The sequence below is a fragment of the Castanea sativa genome, chromosome 11 (assembly GCF_040712315.1).
Source record: "Castanea sativa cultivar Marrone di Chiusa Pesio chromosome 11, ASM4071231v1".
In the NCBI taxonomy this organism is placed as follows: Eukaryota; Viridiplantae; Streptophyta; class Magnoliopsida; order Fagales; family Fagaceae; genus Castanea; species Castanea sativa.
Window position 1 is genome coordinate 67,484,404 of NC_134023.1, and position 14,231 is coordinate 67,498,634.

The 14,231-nt window shown below is 34.6% G+C and overlaps 1 long non-coding RNA gene and 1 pseudogene across 1 annotated transcript; both read right to left on the reverse strand.

The window, feature by feature from the left end:
- Positions 1-4,129: 4,129 nt before the first annotated feature.
- On the reverse strand, positions 4,130-5,795 carry LOC142617790 (uncharacterized). Its single transcript, XR_012841042.1, has 3 exons — positions 5,729-5,795; positions 5,544-5,642; positions 4,130-4,390 (listed from the first exon to the last, which is right to left on the reverse strand). It is a non-coding gene; the product is annotated as an uncharacterized LOC142617790 (long non-coding RNA).
- A 169-nt stretch (positions 5,796-5,964) lies between these two features.
- On the reverse strand, positions 5,965-11,116 carry LOC142617003 (stromal 70 kDa heat shock-related protein, chloroplastic-like; annotated as a pseudogene).
- Between the last annotated feature and the right edge of the window lie 3,115 nt (positions 11,117-14,231).

The window sequence follows — 14,231 nt, forward strand, 5'->3', positions numbered from 1 at the left end:
CCAGATAGAATAATTAATAAATTTCCCGTAAAGTTTTTAGAAATAGCATAAATAACCACCAAGAGAAAGAAGAAAATCAAAGAGAGAGAATACTCGTATTTTTGTTGAACAAATCTTGGAATGAATAAATGAGGGAGGTGCATAAGAAGAATTAGCAAATAGATGGAAAAAAATCTGTTGAATTATATTGTTTAAGTATTTTTAATATATGTGTAAATAAAAAGGTACGTAAAATTATGTATAATATTATTTAAAATAAGTTAAAACTACCGTGTCAAACGAGCCAACGTTGAAGAAATCTTGAAATGAATAAAAGGGAGGTGCATCGAAATAATAACAAATCTATGGGAAACACGAGATGGTATGGATGATACTACAGAGTCCAGACAGTACACTGCTGGCAAACAACGTGTTCTTTAAATATTACACTATCAGGAGTGATCTTTAACATCATGAGATATTTGAAAAAAGGAATCCTCTTGATATTAACTACTTCCAAGAAAAGCAGGACCGAGTTTCAATGTTGACTAGATGCAACGTGTTCTTTAAATATTACACTGTCAGGAGTAATTTTTAACAAAAATGATTGGGATCCGGTGCAATTGCACCGTGCAATTCACCCATCTCTTCATAAATTTTTTTTTCTTTTACTTTTTTATTTTTACTTTTTTTTTATATTGAATGGCTGAGATTTATGCATCAAATGTATTACGTACTGCAACTGATCTCAATCATGATATTTTTGATAAAAAGATCCTCTTGATATTAACTACACACAAGACCCATAAAAAAAAAAAACTACACCCAAGAAAAGGAGGACCGAGTTTCAATGTTGACGAATTTCATCGATATCATTAGTTTTATTTTTCAGTTTCTTGGTACAATCAAGCAAAGAAGAAGCAACCAATGGTCACGTGAAGCACAACGGAAGTGTTGGGCCTCGAGCCCCTTCAGAATCTAAAGAAAATTAGTGCAACCGAGGATTAGCTGTTAATTTTGTTCCCTAGCTGATAATTTAACGTGCCAGCCATACGTCATTCTAACAAAGGACACTTCGTTTTATATAAATAATAAGAATTTTGTTACTGTGTGTGCTATGACACATAATAATTAATTATTTTTAAAAATAATTTTTTGAGAATTGAAAAAGTATTGACAGTTTTTTAATTTTTGAAAAAATATTTTTAAAAATAGATAGTTTAATATGTGCCTTTAGGGGACACATTAACCGAGCCCAAATAATAAAGCAAAAATATAAAATTAACCCTCTAACTTTTGGGTCTGTTTGGTAAGCATACTCAAACTTACATTTTTACATTTTAAACAATTTTATACATATTTTCACACTTTTTCACCCACACAAATTTCAAAAACTACAAAATCTCATCTCAAACTACTCTACCAAACACCCCTTAATGTTTTTCATTTCAGTTTTCTAACTTTCAGTTTTGTCATTTCAGTCCTCTAACTTTCAATTTTTGTCAATCCAAGCTTCCATTAAAAGCCAATCAGGGGCTGTCGTTAGTGCCACTTAAACAATGCCATTTTTGCCTCTTTTTTTTTTTAATTTCGGAATTAAAAGGAAAAAAGAAAAATCTGTAAAAAAGAAAAAAAAAACATTTTAAATATTTTTTTTAAAATGATTTAAAAAACCCCCTTCCCCTAAAATCTTTTTTTTTTTTTTTTGAAAACCCCCTTCCCCTAAAATCAAAACCCAAATCCCTAACGTAAATCCCAAACATTGAGAGAGGAAGAATCACCGGTTTAAGAGAGAGAGAGAGAGGCCGAGTCCGTTTGAGAGAGAGGCTTAGTCAGATTGAGAGTCCGAGATAGATCGAAAATACCAACCACGATCGTTACTACTATTTTTTTTCTATGCAGTGGTTCTCTGCGCACCCTTCTTATCGTGCGTCAGGACAATAACAGAAATTGAAGCCTTAACATCTTTCAAATTCAATCTCCACGATCCACTTGGAGTGTTGAACGGCTGGGATTCGTCGTCGCCATTAGCTCCCTGTGATTGGCGTGGAGTCGCGTGCTCTAGCAACCGAGTCACCGAGCTCCGATTGCCTCGCCTCCAACTCGGTGGCCGACTCAGTGACCGTCTCGTTGACCTAACCATGTTGCGGGAGCTGAGTCTATCTCGGACTCTCAATCCGACTAAGCCTCTCTCTCAAACGGACTTGACCTCTCTCTCTCTCTCTCTTAAACCGGCGATTCTTCCTCTCTCAATGTTAGGGATTTACGTTAGGGATTTGGGTTTTGATTTCAGGGGAAGGGGGTTTTCAAATAAAAAGATTTCAGGGGAAGGGGGATGTTGTCGTTCCCCTAAAAATGTTTTTTTTTTTCTTTTCTTACAGAATTTTCTTTTTACAGATTTTTTTTTTTCCTTTTAATTCTAAAATAAAAAAAAGGCAAAAACAGCGTAGTTTAAGTGACACTAACAGCAGCCCTTAACTGGCTTTTAACGGAAGCCTAGATTGACAAAAATTGAAAGGTAGAGGAATGAAATGACAAAACTGAAAGTTAGAGGACTGAAATGAAAAACATTGAAAGTTAGAGGGTCAGTTTTGCATTTTTTTCCTAATAATAATAATTGGTCATGTTAACTGGGGCTCTTAAAATAATAGTTAACAATTTATTTTAGGAAAATTTTGTTTTGATACTATTTTTATGAAAAACTAGTCACAGATCCATGCGATGAGTGAGAATAAATAAATAATTTATAATTGTAATATAATGTATAATTTGTTCTCTCTAAAAATTAAACAATTGCTATTCGGTCCAATTAGGTCTACTCCACTTTGGTCTCATTTGGTCCACTCGATCAATTTCGGTGCATTTTGAACAAATTGAGACTTAAATTAATTCTTTTGTAGGCTGCCTTGTCAAATTTAGCTCAAATTTTTTTTTTTCTTAATGTTGGGTTGAAAAGTATGAGATTTTATTATATCTGGGCTAAGCTCTTCAGTTTTGAATAAAAAAATCCAAACAAAATAAAAATAAAAAATTAGAGATATGAGCCCTAAAAATGATAAATATTCAAATGTATTATTTGGTCCACATCGGTCCTATTCAGTCCACATTGGTCTATTCTGCCCACTTTGGTTCTATTCGGTCCACATTATCCTATTTGGTCTTGGTCCTATTTAGTCGACATTGGTCCAATTCGGTCCTATTTGTTCCTACTCGGTTCACATTGGTCCACTCTGTCCTATTCAGTTCACTTTGGTCCTATCCAGTCCTCCCTGTTTCCATTCGGTCCTATTTTGTCCATTCAGTCCACTATGTTCCATTTGGTCCATTTGTGTTCACTTTGGTCCATTTAAACCACTTAGATTCATTTGTGTTCACTTCAGTCCATATTAATCTACTTCAGTCCATTTTTATACACTTGCATATAGGCATAGGAAGAAGACATGTTTAGGTTAAGAGTACTAATTCTAAATCCATATATATATATATATATAACATGTAATATCTAAAATCTTAAGCATAACATTTATTATTGGTACACTTATTTTGAGCCACATTAACATAGCATTTCAGTCCACTTTAGTCCTGCTAAATTTTAGTGAAAGTTTTTCTAAACATTAAGGTTATAAGTATACAAATCTAATATTTATGGTAGTTACTCATTTATTTTAACATCATTACTTTTAAATGAATTGCATGAGGTTGATTATATATTCAAGCAAAAAATAATAAAATAAATAAACAAATATGTGTGTGCGTGTGTGTGTAACTGGACCGAATTGACCTTATGTACCAAATTGGATCGAATAAACCTAACTAGACCGAATTGACCAAATTGCACTGAATAGATCGAAGTGAAATAAATGGATTGTATGGACCGGGTAAGACTGAACAGGACTGAATTGACCAAAGCAGACTGAATGGACCGAATTAGACTGAATGGACCGATCTAGGCCGAATAGACCTAAGTGGACCGTATGGACCAAATTGACGTAACTGGACCGAATTGGCTAAATTGGACTGAAAAGACCTAGTTGGACCATCTCGTGAAGTGCCCAGGATCATCGACCTACAATAACATGATGACATCTTTTGTGAAATCACGTCGAGGTGATTTGATTTGGCCTCCAAATTCCGTGTGGTTGTCCCTTTGGGTTGGAAGACACTGCAAGACTACTTTGTCGCGGGTAGATCTGCTTCTATCAGAGGATCTTTACACTACATTCCATCTAGTTGATCGACACTGACTACGGTATCATGGTGTTCATATCTTTCGAATGAACTAAGTGACCCTTTGTCACGAGAAGAGAACAATAACTTGTCTTTTCCCCCACAGACGGTGCCAAACTGATGATGCCAAAATCATCAGTTGGGTCACTCATTCAATCTGGAGCACTAGACGATCTTATAGGGCCTGCAAGATAAATGAAAGATAGATCGAAAAAACCATCGGGTTAAAAATAGATAGTTGATGCAGTCTCTGACGTAGCTTAACAATAAATTGTAATAACCTCACAGTACTATAATTTTAGCTAACCGGTTTTCACCTTAAAAATAAATTTTTTTTTAAAAGAAGAGATTTAAAAAAAAAAATTGTTGAAAAATATCTTAGAAAAAAGGTTTTATGTTCTCTAATGCTTTAAATCTCGCTTTAATGAAACTTTATTCTCTAGCAGCAGGGACGAACCCACGTTGGGCTGGATTGGTCCCACGCCTCCCTTTATAATTTCTGAAAATCAAATATTACTTATAGTGCTGGTTTGGATCCAGCTTATTGCTGCGTCCACGTTTTACTTTTTTTTTTTTTTTTTTTTCCTGTTGCAGGGGACAAGCGCTCAGTGCGCGTACTGTGCGTGCACTGTGCGCGCATTGTTCATGTACTTTTTTAAAAAAATTTTATTAAAAATGGGTCCCGCAGTACTATTCACACATTTAAAAATTATTTTGCTACAGTGTTCTCAGTTTTCAGTTTTCAGTAATAAGTTCTATCCAAACGGACCAATAGTGTAATGGTCCAAAATTCCCCCCCCCCCTAATCCCAACGGCGCCCACATCTGCTGCTTCTTAAAATAATTTTTTTGTGAAAAAATTTAAATTTTATCTTCTTAAAAATTTGATTAGTTCAAATGCTTTCAAAAAAAAAAAAAAAAAGGTAAGCTAATCTATAACTTGTATCTCTATACTAAATATGAAACCTTTTAACATAAAACATTTTTAAAAATATCATATTCTACATTATTTGGTATTTTTAGTGGCTAAAAAAAAAATACTTACATTGTAAACAATTTTTTCAAATACAAACATTGTGAGATATTGAAAAAAGGAATCCTCTTGATATTAACTAGCCATGGAAGAGACTAAACCACCTACCAAGTTTTATGCCTTGACTAACTACGCATTGTCTAAATCACATTGATCACAATGAAGAACTGGGCTGGCAGGAGTCATGATGTACATCATAGCTAACAAAATCTCAGCCAACAAAGCTTGTACAAACTAACATAGAAAATAAACCAAGTATGCATGGTTGAGGGCAACCACAGAGTAGCAGTTTTCAACTTACATACCTGTCTAGCAAATCTGAACATAGTTCTTCAAATTTGACCCTTGTCAGGGTGGTGTCAATGTGTTTTGGGCCATCCGCAGTGGCGGTAATAAAAGGTAAACTGTAAAAACAGAAAGCTTTTCCTCAGTGATCATGCCAAAGAGGGAGATCCATTTATATAAAGAAGGCATAGAAATTGTCACATACCTTATACTGGTTTGAGTTAGAGATGACAGATCCATCTTTGCTTTCTCCGCAGTCTTTGTGAGACGTTGTAGAGCTTGCTTGCCTTTCAGAAGATCTATTCCTTCATCTCTCTTAAAGTTTTGGGCAAGCCAATCAACTATTTTCTGTTTAAAATTATAGAACACAAACGTGTAATATTAGTAACGACTAACAGACCAAAAAACAAAGAATAACAAAGCTCTATCCATTTGTCTTGTTCAAACCTTGTCAAAATCATCTCCTCCTAGACGAGTGTCATGTGATGTAGAAAGTACCTCAAATACTCCATCTCCAACCTCAAGAACTGCAGATTTAAAACATAACAGACCACAACAACCATTGACTACCAATTTCCTTGTGCACCAAAAGAAAACAAGTGAAAGATCACATCTGATGAGTATTAGTGTGCTATTTTTAGAAAACTATAGTCCATATTTTCATAATTCTGGTAAAACTATCTCTTATACATGCTGTTTAATTGAATTAAAGGACCGGGATTCAATAGCAATGGTAAAAAAAAGGTAAAAGTAGTGAAAGGGCATAGTGTTCAAATGATTGTATGCTACCTAACTACTGTTGTGTTAAATCAAAAACCTTTTAAGAGATCAGATGTTTCAAAATCACAAGGTCCAAGTCACTCTTTTAATCTATAAAACTGCTTTTGGAAGATTGAATCTCAGGAATCACAAAATACATGTTCACTAAATGCTCATCTATGAAGCATGGGTGCGTTTTGAGATTTGGGTGTAGGTGCGGGAGCAGGTGCGGGACTCGCCAATTTTTGAAAAAGTAGGGTGCAGGTGCGGCGGGTGCGGCGATTAAAAAATTATTAAAAATATTTTTATTTATATTTTTAATATATTGCTAAACATACTTTTTTCACATTACATAAACATATACCAAATTTAAGAACAATAGTAAATAATAACTAGAATACAACTCCATTATATAAACATTCCATGATGTTCGAAGACTCACAAAAAATCAGCTAGTGTCACAAGACTCACAAAAAATAAAATAAAAAAAAATAAAAAATTCAGCTCATCACAGATTCACAACACAATCACAAATCACAATGAGTAATAATAATTATTAACTAAATAAAAAATCATCTATTAACAATTAACTAAGAGTGTGAGTGTGAGAGCTATGATACCTGACAGTGAGAGGAGACGGAGAGCAAGAGAGACGAAGTGGAGCGCTGAAAAATGAGACTAGCACAGCTGAAGAGTGAAGGTAGAGAATGGGAGAGAGCCTAGTTGAAGAGTGAAGGCAGAGAGTGGGAGAGAGGCGCAAGAAAATGAAGATTGAAGAGGCAGAGGGCTGGGTCGGCTAAGAGCAGAAGCGGACTGAGTGAAAAACTGAAAATTGAAGAGAAATGAGAGTTTTGGCTGAGAGCTATAGGGTTTTTGTTTTTTTCCAAACGCACCGTTTGCACTTTTTTTTTTTTTTTTTTTTTAAGAATTTTGGCCGTAACGGCCGATTTCGCCAGTATCAGCCGGTATTGGTGTTGCGCCCGATACGGACCGATTCTGGCCGAATCGGCGCAAATCGGCCCGATTTCGCGTGTGTCGGCCCGAATCGGCGCGTATCGCGCCGAAAAAATTATTTTTTTAATGTCCAACATGGCATGGACGCGCAGGCAGCGGCGCGCGTCCCCGCGTCGGACGCGGGTGCGGCGGCCCAAACGCTGCACCCGTGCTTCCCAGATGCTCATTGACACATGTATGGATTGTCACATTACCACCTTGTGCTTGTTAATTTGTTTCATATGTATTCCTAAGAGTCTAAGACTTTCCTCGATTCCTTTTTGGCAATCTTCCCTAACATAATACCTTTATATAATACTTAAAATTACAGTTGGGGAGCAGATGCCAATGCAACAAGATAGGTAAAACCTTTTACAACACTATAAATAGAGCTTCTAAACTGCAGCTGAAAGAACAACATCTGAACCTGAGCTATATTTCATGCAACGGTATAATCCCACAAACTAGAAAAAATGACTATGCCTTGTAAAGATTGGCCAACATTTATCTAAAGACACTAACACCAAGAAGTTCCTGTACAAGAAATCCATTTCAGAAATTTCTCCTATAAAAAAAAAAATGCTTGATTTCAAATTACATTAAAGGGCATAGCAAAATCAATTAAAACGTTCAAATCATTGCCCAAAAATCCCAAAATGCTATTGAGAGAAGTCCTGACTCAATTCATGAGAAAATTTGAGGCATGCTGATTATTTTTGATTGGTCCTGGTTTGTTTTTTGCAATTTGGTTGTGTCAAAAATATATATAATATGTGTGTGTGTGTGTGTGTGTGTGTGTGTGTGTGTGTGTAATTTGTAGAGGATGACGGAAGCTTTAATTGGTTCTTTTGCTAACAGCCAAGCTGCTAGTTGCTCTTTATCAACAATAATGGTCCGTTTGGATTAAGGGAGAGGGAGGGAGAGTAGAGTAGAGCAGAGTAGATTTAACACAAAATTAGTTAGTCAACACTACTCTACTCCCCTTCTTCCCCCCTCCATCCAAACAGGCCATAAGTCCCAAAGGGGCTCATTCTATTTTTGGAAGTCCCAAGTGGTCAATGTAGTCATCAAGCTGAACTGCATTGAGGAACCCAATGTACAACACCAAAGGAGCTGTACCTAAATTTTAAGGAATAGTTTGCAGCAAAGCTGCTAGTTCTCTGTCATCTGCCCTGAAGAATTCCTCTGATTTGGATAAAGATCTTATCATCCCCCAAAGAACAAATGAATAAAGAGAGTGAACGAGAGGAAATCTGTTATTGTTAACCTATGGTCAAGCATGTAAGTTATCAACAATGCATCCATGTTATCTAATACCTAACACAGATAGGAATAGACACAAGAATAGAAGGCACACCACAATGTGGAGGAATCACTCACACATGTAGTCATCTCATTTGTGTTATTGCATACCCCCAGCTCTCAGATAGTCAAGCTGGGAAGAATTTCAAACATTAATATTTGTCAAACTCATTGAATTATAACACATTGAATGAGTGACTTGTAACTTGTAAACCTCCAATTTAACAGGCATTTGAGGCAGTGACCAGAGCTAATACATAGGGGATAACCCAAAAGATTCTACTTTGCATGTGCAAATGGAACAGCCTGACTACAATCCACTGGGAAAATTTTGTACAAAATAAGTAAAAACAAACATATGAGGTCAATTAGCAGGAGAGAAGAAAAAAGTCATGAACTCTGTCTTACTCCTCTCATAAAAAGGGCTACGGGTGAGATTTTTCAACTGGGTGTGCACTTAACTTACCAATAACATAATAATAATAACAATAATAACAACAATAAGAACAACAATAACAACAATAATAACAATAACAATAATAATAATAATAATAATAATAATAATAATAACAACAACAGCAATAACAACAATAAGAACAACAATAACAGCTACGGGTGAGATTTTTCAACTGGGTGTGCACTTAACTTACCAATAACATAACAATAATAACAACAATAACAATAACAACAACAACAACAACAACAACAACAACAACAAGAATCCAATAAGAGGAGTAACAAAGCAATTGGCATACCTGAAACGTCAAAAGCACCACCTCCAAGGTCAAAAACCAGAATGGTCTCATTCTTTTTCTTCTCAAACCCATAAGCAAGCGAAGCAGCAGTAGGTTCATTGATTATTCGCAGGACGTCTAACCCTGCAATGCGACCTGCATCTTTCGTAGCTGTCCTCTGCGAATCATTGAAGTATGCTGGCACTGTGATCACTGCTTTACTCACCCTATCATTCAGAAACTTGGATGCATCCTCCACAAACTTCCTCAATACTTGTGCAGAAATCTCCTCAGCTGCAAATTGCTTGTCTATGGCCGGACACTCGAGCTTCACATTACCATTTTCGTCCCGCATGACCTTGTATGGCACCTATATTGGAATAATGGTTAAATGATTAAATTCACACTAATTTATCATAGTATCAAACAATTGATCCAAAATTCCAATCTCTAATTAGTTAACTACTAGTTAAAATATTATAAAGATTAACAATTTAAGCTTTTTCAATAAGTAATAGTTTCTCATGATATGAGACATCAGATGATCCAAATTCAAATTATCTCCAACATACTAATAATTAAATGATTTTATTAAACATTGTCTATCATGATATCTGAACATGTGATAGCATACTAATGGTTATAAGAATACAACATTATCAAAATTTACCATTTAAGTGATAGTTTATTATGATTGCATAACAAGCAACATCTAATCCAAATTCAAATCTTATCTATAATCTACTAGTATTTAAATTATTAAACTTACAGTCATTTATAATAATAATATATGCTTGATTCAAAAAAAAAAAAAAAAACCATTCAAGATTAATCTAAAAATTGGGTTTTGATCAAACAATACCAGAACAAGTCATGGTATCCAACAAAGCAATCCTAAGCTCCTGTCTCCAAATAGCACACTAATAGTTGAAAGATCATTAAAATTCACATTATAAGCTCTAGTGAACACTAATCCAAATACAAATTCTGTCTCTAATCTACAAATTCTGCCTCCAATTTACAAATGGGCAAGTTAAAATACTAACTTTACAGTATAAACTTATAACAAAAGTGATAAATTTACCAACCTCATCAACTTCAGACATTTTCCTCCCAATAAACCTTTTTCACAGAAAAGAAAGTGTTCTCAGGATTCACCACAGCTTGTCTCTTAGCAATTTGCCCAACAAGCTTGTCACCATTCTTAGTGTACGCCACCACAGATGGTGTCGTTCTCTGCCCCTCAGCATTAGTCACAATCGTTGGCTTCCCACCTTCCATGGCTGCCACTGCACTGTTAGTTGTTCCCAAGTCAATACCAACCACTTTCTCACACACCGCCACATTGTTGTTCCCATTTCTCCTCCTCCTACTACTACAACTACAACTACTCCATTTCGTTTTTGGTTGCTGACCCAAGAACAAGTTTCTTGAGCTGGTTATGGTACACCAAGTGTTTTTCTTGGCTTATGGGAACATGAAGGATAGAAGTGGATATGGGTTGGTGTTAAAGTTGCCATTTTGGGTTTGCAATTTGCAAAGACTTCAACTTTTTGTGTTTGTGTGATAATGCAAAGAGTGTTTTGGGTTTTGTAATAACAGCGAGATATCCATGTGGGCACTTCCGGAATGCTCTGAGTTTGCTTAGTTCTGTCACTCGCTGAGACTGTGTAGAAGGTGTGGATTTTTTGGAAGGAACAATAAGGAAGCGCCTAGAAAGTCGAAAGCTTGGGACTTTGAACTATTTCTAGTATTCTCGTTTCGCATGTGTGACATGGTTCAAGGAATGGGATGAATAAAGATTAAAAAAAAAATAGAAAATCTTTTTTTTTTTTTTTTAGATTGAAAATAGAAAATCTCTTGGTCATTAGATCATAGTAGTAAAAGAGAACTAGAGAATGTGAAGGGTTCGTTCAACCCAACAACTTGGCTAATTTGGCCCAACCCAATATCTTGGATTTGGATTAGTAAGATTTTTAACCCAAGTAATCTAACCCAATCAATATTATTAATAGTTTTAAAAAATGTATTTTTTTAATTTATTAGTTTGATTTATTCTGGATTTTGGGATTTAGTTTAAGCTTTAGAGTGAAATAGTTTAATTTATTTTGGTACTTTTTTAGACTTAGTTTTGAAGAAATTGGAATATATTAGGCTCAATTGTTGTAATTATTAATTAATTAAAAGAAAAAAATTGTTGAATAAAAACCTAATTATTTTTATTAGGTCTCACAGGTGAGACTAACCCAATTCACCCAGGTTGGGTTGCTTTTAAAGGTAACATGGATTGGATTAGCTTGGACCATGGAGATTTCTCAACTCAAATGTCTGATTAAGTTGAAAATATATACTACAAATCTAATCCAACCTGACCTACAAATTGAAAGAAATTAAGCCTTTTTATTCAAGAAATATGAGTTAATAATGTTCTTTCAGCTAAGATTTTCCAATTTCCACTAAAAAACAATTCTTGAAAATTTAAGCCCATATGCAAAAGAAATTTCTTTTAGTAGTTACATTCAACTTAAATATCGCAAGCTAGAAAAATTGAAAGAAGTAAGAAGTAAAATAAAATAAAAATAAAAATTAGAGTATAAAGAATGAACCACTGACATAATACAATTACATACCTTCTAATGGAGATATATTAATACTAATAATAGTACAGTATAATATAATTGGTACATTAGATTGAGAATGCATGATGATATGCAAAAAGTGAAAGGGAAATTAAAAAAATTAATATGATTCGTTCTAATTCAAACTTTGCGCATTAAAATTGCCAACAAGATATTAACCCTTAACAATTAATGTATGTGTTTTTAAATAAAAACATAGCTTAGCCCCATGACTCAAAAAAGTGATGACGATATAGATTTAATAAAATTAATTTTTCACGGATTAGTATTTGCAATTTGTGAGGGGCATTTTGGGTGGCCTTTTCGTCCTTTATCTAAATTGTGCGAGAAAAGCGCAAAGCCAATCTTAGGAAATAGTGAAACTTCATAGGGTTCTTTTGTCTAGATGTAGGTAACCCGCATCTTGTTTTGGGGTTTTTAATTATATAATCATTTTCCATTCTCCCCAAAAAATTGTTACACAATAATACATCCATATAATTTTTTCCACGTTCAAATTTGTAGCGTGATACTTCAAAATGAAGATATGGACCATTACCATAATAAGACCATTTTTACTGGTTTAACATTTTAATGCTTCATTGTTGGGAGTGTGTCATAGCCTGTAACGAAATAAGTTTAGAGATTGTAACTTATAACCCAAGCCTCTCCACTCCAACAGTGAAAGTCTACATTGTCTCTCGTTGCCACTCTTTTCAAAATGATTTACATTTTATGCTTGTGTCCAATATATCAGTGTACTAGACACGTTGAAATTCAGACATGAGTTTAATTATGGACACGCGTCCAATATATCAGTGTACTGTGATCACTACTTTACTTACCTCATCATTTAGAAATTTGGATGCATCCTCCACAAGCTTCCTTAATACCTGTGCAGAAATCTCCTCAGCTGCAAATTGCTTGCCTATGGCCGGACACTCAAGCTTCACATTGCCATTTTCATCCCACACGACCTTGTAGGACACCAATATCGGAATAATGGACACCTATATTGGCTTTTAAGCATTGTTTATATATCATAGTATCAAATAATTGATCCAAAGTTTCTATCTCTAATTAGTCAACTAATAGTTAAATTATTACTAGTCTCATCACATGTGCGATAAGACTCTTTTTTCTTTTGAATTTAATGTAATTTTTCCTTTTGAATTTTTCTATTATTAGTAAGGTTACATAGAAAGGGATTTTTAAGAGATTAAAATTTAGGATTTGAAATAGAGTAAACTCCTAAGTTTAGTGCGAGCAAGTTTTTAAGAAAAAATATATCCCGCTTGGGTGAGATATATTTAAAAAGAAAGTGGTAATTTTTAGGAAAATAAGTTTCTCTGGTATTTTTTTTTTTTAATAGATTTTGCTGAATTACAATTTTAACCATATATTTTATTTTTTTAAAAATAAAGATCATCTAATTAGCTTAGGGGTATTTTTGACATTTTCTGAAAACATAACTAACTTTCTGAATCCTCTTAGTATGTGTTTGGATACCGCTCATTTTGTTGAAAACTAAAAATAATAAAAAAAATAATTTCTTGTTACTGTTTATTACTGTTCACTATTGTTCATTGGCCTAAATATACTGTTCACGTCCCATGAACAGTGCATTAAGTGCTGGTTAAAAAAAAATAAAAATAAAAACGCCTAAAACGCAAATGTCCAAAATGTGGACGTTGCCAAACAAACACTTAATATATAGAGATAAAGATTTTATTTTTTTTTAGAATGAGATAAAGATTAACAGTATAAGCTTTTTTAAGAGCATCCACAGCAGTGGAGCTAAAATTTTAGCAATTTAGCTCTACAAAAAGTTACTTTATCTATTTTACCTATATATTTTACAAAACATGATGCAGCAGTGGATCTATTTTAGCTTTCAACACACTAAAATAATATAAACATCACAATAAAATAATATTTCTATTACACTAAAATAATACACCCACAAAACAAAAAAACACCACAAGTCGGCGAAGATCGGCGAAGAACAGGCGAAGAACAGGTTGGCGAAGATCGGCGAAGAACAGGTCGGCGAAGACCGGCGACGAACAGGCGAAGAACAGGTCGGCGAAGATCGGCGACGAACAGGTGAAGAACAGGCGAAGAACAGGTCGACGAAGACCGGCGACGAACAAGCGAAGAACAGGTCGGCGAAGATTGGCGAAGAACAAGTCGGCGAAGAACAGGTCGGCGAGGACCGGCGAAGAACAGGTCGGTGAAGAACAGGCCGGCAAAGCAGAGAGTAGATGAGGGAGAGAAAAAAAAAAGAAAAAAAAGAAAAAGA